General features: G+C 42.6%; 1 pseudogene; it reads left to right on the forward strand.

Annotated features, from left to right (window-relative positions):
* Window positions 1–4,152: 4,152 nt before the first annotated feature.
* Window positions 4,153–4,832, forward strand: LOC110286959 (small ribosomal subunit protein eS6 pseudogene; annotated as a pseudogene).
* Window positions 4,833–5,607: the final 775 nt, after the last annotated feature.

Consider the following 5,607-nt stretch of genomic DNA (forward strand, 5'->3'; position numbering starts at 1 on the left):
AGTAATTGTAACAAAGGAGCAGAACACCAGCAGAGGATATCTGCATAGTGTAGATAGCAAAAGCTATGCCTGCAATGGTTTGCTTAGGAGCACATCACAGTCACTTGCGGATGGCTAAAGAAGAAAATATCATGTTAATTGTGTAACTGGGGTAGGCAGTTAACAGTTCTCCTGTAACAGAAAACCGGTTATTAATTAAGGATTGGATGATTTTTGCACATTAAAGGAAATCTTAAACAAGTTGAAAGAATTTTTGGACATAAATCATGAATACTAAAGAGAAAAAAAAGCACTTAGAAAAAGAAGCAAGAAATTTTTTTGGGTTAAAAAGCACGATTCAGGTATTCCCGTAGGGGGCACAGCTTCAGTGCAGTTTTCCCAGGCTTATCTGGATGGGGGAGAATGGGTACAATGTATCCTGCAGTCTTCCCCCCCCCCTTTTAAAATTTTAACTGGAGAGTAAAGGGTTAAGTGAAAGGGTTTTTCCGCCCACCACAGCTTTGCGTCAGCCCCGCCCACACAGCATAATTACTGCCTAGCTGGCTGAAAAGAGCAAGGAAAGTAAAGGGTTAAGTGAAAGGCTTTTAGTCAAAGTGCTGTTTGCCCCCCCCCCCCAGCAGAGCGTTAGCCCCGCCCACACAGCATTAATTACTGCCTAGCTGGGCTAGTCTGGAGCAAGGAAGGGCTACTGAAGTCAGAAGGCTAACTTTCTTGTAGTTAAACCTGTAACAAAGAACGGGAAGGGGACCTCAAGCCAGCTGCCAGCTGGCTGAGGAGAACAGAGCTTAGAGCGAGAGAGCTAAAAGGGGAGGGGCTACAGAGCTGGCCAGGAACACTTTGGAAAGAGAGAGAAAAGTAAAAGGCCAAGTTTTTGAACTCCATCACTCACGGTCTCGGGAAACTTGGAGATCTCCTGTAGGTCTCTGTGCGAAGCATTCTTCAGCTGGTTCTGTCTCGCGTGGATGGCGTAACCATCGTTCTGCTACCAGTTCTTGGGAACAAAAAAGGGGGGCCCTGAGGGGTCCCTGAGGAAGAAGGGGAAGGAAAAGGGGCCAAACGTCCAGCCAGAGTTCCTGTGCATGCAGGAACTCAGGCAGAGCTGCTGGACACTTTTCCACTTGGCCCCGGGTGAGCATGCCTGACCTACACAGCGGGGTGGGGGTGGGGGTGGAAAAGGGGCAGCCCCTGACTGTGGACCCTGGAGCTACCTTGCTAAAGCCCGGGGTTTGTAGGAGAGAGGGATGAGGGAAGAAGTTCCCAACACTGACCAGAGTGCTCAGAGGGTATTGATGGAGCAGAGACTCTCTATGGTTTAAGAGCTTTATTATAGAAATGCAGGAAGAAAGAGAGGGTAGAAAGAGGGGGGGGGGGAGGCTAGAGAGAAAGAGAGAGAGAAAGAAGGAGAGAGGAGAGGAAAGAAGAAGACAAAGAGAAAGGGAAGAGGAGAGAGAAGTGAGATGTAAAGGGACAAAGGAGTAAGAGAGCCATGTGGGGGCTAAACAGTCCTTTTTATGGACTTTACTGTTGCTAGGTAACTGGGGAGGAGTTTAGCCTGAAGGTCAGAAGCTTGGGCCATTGCTTATATGACTACTGACCATGCTTCTCTTGTGGGGGCTGTGGGAGGTGGTACCTTAGGCAGGGGCCAGAGTTCCAGGAGCATGAGGGAACACCTACCATGTCATGTAGGTGAATTATGACCATTGGGGTTCAGACCTCAGCTCAACTGGAGGCCAGCTTGCAATTCCCCACATAGGATCTCTCCAATTTCTTTAAGAGGGTACTTAGTGCTATGAATTTTCCATTTTCCGCTTAGCACTGCTTTCATTGTGTCCCATAAGTTTGGGTATGCTGTGTCATCATTTTCATTGAATTTCAGGAAATAATTTCTTTATTTCTTCCCTGACCAAGTTGTCATTAAGTAAAGTGGTGTTCAGTTTCCATGGGTATGTGGGTTTTCTGTTGTTTTGTTTTTATTGAAGTCCAGCCTTAATCTGTGGTGATCTGATAAGATGCATGGGATTGTTTCAATCTTCTTTTATCTGTTGAGGCCTGTTTTGTGATTGATTATATGGTCAATTTTGGAGAAGATACCATGAGGTGCTTAGAGAAAGGTATATTCTTTTGTTTTAGGGTGAAATGTTCTGTATATATCTATTAAATCCATTTGGTTCATAGCCTCTTTTAGTTTCTCTGTGTTTCTGTTTAGTTTCTGTTTCAGTGACTGTCCATTGGTGAGAGTGGGCTGTTGAAGTCTTGGACTATTATTGTGTGAGGTTCAAAGTGTGTTTTGAGCTTTAGTAAAGTTTCTTTGATGAATGTTGGTGTCCTTGCATTTGGGACATTGAGTTCAGAATTGAGACTTTCTCTTGGTGGATTTTTCTTCTGATGAATATGAAGTGTTCTTCCTCATCTTGCTTGATGACTTTTGGTTGAAAGTCTATTTTATTAGATATTAGAGTGGCAACTCCCATTTGTTTCTTGGGACCATTTGCTTGGAAGTATTTTTTTTCCAGCCTTTTACTCTGAGGTAAATCCTGTCTTTGTTTTTGAGGTGTGTTTTGTGTATGATGCAAATTGCTGAATTCTGCTTGCCTATCCAGACATTAGTTTATGGGGTTTGTTGTTGTTGTTGTTGTTGAGGAATTGAGTTTGTTGATACTGAGAGATATTAAAGACAAATGATTGTTAGTTCCGTTATGTTTGTTGTTGTAGGTGGCATTATGTGTATGTGATTCTCTCCTTTTGGTTTTGTTGTGAGTTGATTAAGTTCTTGTTTTTTATTTGGTATAGATACCATTCATGTGTTGGAGTTTTCCTTTTAGAATTCTCTGTAGGGGTGGATTGGTAGATAGATAGATACGCTTAAATTTGGTTTCGCCATGGAAATGTTTGGATTTCTGCATCTACAGTGATTGAGAACTTTACAAGGTATAGTAGCCTAGGCTGACATTTGTGTTCTCTTAGGGTCTGCATGACCTCTGTCTAGGCTCTTCTGACTTTTAGGTTCTCTGTTGAGAAGTGTGGTGTAATTCTGATAGATCTGCCTTTATATGTTACTTGGCTTTTTCTCTTACTGCTTTTAATATTCTTTCTTTGTTTTGTGCATTTGGTGTTTTGATTATTATGTGAGAAGAGGATTTTCTTTTCTGGTCCTATTTATTTGGTGTTCTATAGGCTTCTTGTACATTTATGGCTATCTCTTTCTATGATTTTGTTGAAGATGTTTTCTGGTTCTTTGAGGTGGGAATCTTTGCTCTCTTCTATTCCTATTATTCCTAGGTTTGGTCTTTTCATTGTGACCTGGATTTCCTGGATGTTTTGGGTTAGGAATTTTTTATGTTTTTAATATTCTTTGACCATTGTGTCAGTGTTTTCTAAAGTGTCTTCTCTGCATGAGATTTTCTCTTTTATCTCTTATATTCTGTTGTTGAAGCTTGCATCTGGAGCTCCTTATCTTTCCTAGGTTTTACATTTCCAGGGTTGCCTCTATTTGTGTTTTCTTTATTATCTTTACTTAAATCTTTAGGTATTGAAATGCTTTGTTCAATTCCTTCACCTGTTTGATTGTGTTTTTCTGTATTTCTTTAAGGGATTTATTTGTTTCCTCCTTAACGGCTTCTATCTTTACCTATGTTTTCTTGTATTTCTTTCAGTGAGTTATTTATATTCTCCTTAAAGGACTCTTTTATCTTCATGAGATAGGATTTTTAAGTCAGCATCCTGGTTTTCAGGTGTGTTGGGGTATCCAGGGCTTGCTGTGGGGGGGGGGATGAACTGGGTTCTGCTGGTGCCAAAATATACTGACTTCTGTTGCTTATGGTCTTATGCTTGCCTCTCGCCATCTGGTTATCTCTGGTGTAACTGTCCTGGCTGTCTCTGTCTGGAGCCTGCCTCCTGTGTCCCTGGGTTACTGCCAGCCTCTTGGGAGACCTGTTGTCTTGGGAACAGCAATCTCCTGGGAGACTTTCAGAATGTGGTGTCCCTGACAGGTGTCAGGGAGGGGCAGGCAGTGCAGAGAAGCTGATGATGTGCTCTGGCAGAAGGCACAGGTCAGAAAGATTTGATATCTTTTTAAAATGAAGATTTATTTATTTATTTACTTATTTATTTAATGTATGTGAATACACTGTCACTGTCTTCAGACACAAGCTCCGCACCTTCTATGAGAAGCACATGGCCACAGAAGTAGCCATTGATGCTCTTGGTGAAGAGTGGAAGGGTTATGTGGTCTGGATCAGCGGTGGGAATGACAAGCAAGGTTTTCCCATGAAGCAAGGTGTTCTGACCCATGGCATAGTGTGCCTGCTGTTGAGTAAGGGGCATTCCTGTTACAGACCAAGGAGAATTGGAGAGAGGAAGTGCAAGTCTGTTTGTGGGTGCATTGTGGACGCTAATCTCAGTGTTCTCAACTTGGTTATTGTAAAGAAAGGAGAGAAGGATATTCCTGGACTGACAGATACTACTGTGCCTTGTCGGTTGGGACCTAAAAGAGCTAGTAGAATCTGAAAACTTTTTAATCTCTCCAAAGAAGATGATGTCTGCCAGTATCTTGTCAGGAAGCCCTTAAACAAAGAAGGTAAGAAGCCTAGGACCAAAGCACCCAAGATTCAGCGTCTTGTTACTCCATGTGTCCTGCAACACAAACGCTGACGTATTGCTCTGAAGAAACAACACACTAAGAAGAACAAGGAGGAGGCTGCAGAATACACTAAACTGTTGGCCAAGAGAATGAAGGAAGCCAAAGAAAAGCACCAGGAGCAGATTGACAAGAGACCTAGGCTGTCCTCGCTGAGAGCTTCTACTTCTAAGTCTGAGTCCAGTCAAAAATGAGTCTTTAAGTGCAACAAATAAATAATGACCTTGAATCTTTCAAAAAAAGAAAAAGGAAAAAAAAAGAAAGCATTTAATTGGGGGCTGTGAGCGCCCAACTCGCCAGCAAGAACAATGCCACAACAGGATCCTTCCGCACACGTTTATTGGGAGAGCTTGATTGCAGAAGCGAAAAGACCCCGAGCCCAGAACTGGTGCTCCTTATATAGGCCTAGGAGAGGCGTGTCTCACACTCGGATTGGTTATGCTTTCTACCTCATTTACATATCTACATCCGATTGGTTATGTTCTCAGTACCTCACAGTACCTCATTAACATACCTCATTTACATATCTACACGCAATTGGTTATGCTCACTACCTCAATTACATACCGGGGCCAGGCAGTGACTCAGCAAAAACTCTACTGCACATGTGCACATTGGTTGTTTACCCAAACTTATGCGTGGTGGCCAGCGGTAGCCAGCGCCACCTTGTAATGGCATATGTGGCTTCCCACAGGGGGCTTCTCATGGCCCACTGATAGTAGCCTCTAGACCTATAACCAGAATAAGCAGGCTCCTTGAGGGCAAATAGAGTGTGTAGTGAATGAGAAGGTATGCTATACTACTACAGAGCTTAATTAATATGCTAATTCATTCAAGCAGAACATGTGTGGGAATGGATATAGGATAATGGTTGATGGAACATAAAACTGGATCAGACTGAGTTTATTGAAGCATTTGTTAAATGGTGGCCTAATAAAATTAGAACATTTAGTTGGGGGCTTCTTACCATT

This window comes from Mus caroli, unplaced genomic scaffold (assembly GCF_978045245.1).
Source record: "Mus caroli unplaced genomic scaffold, Mus_caroli_1 scaffold_5, whole genome shotgun sequence".
Lineage (NCBI taxonomy): Eukaryota > Metazoa > Chordata > Mammalia > Rodentia > Muridae > Mus > Mus caroli.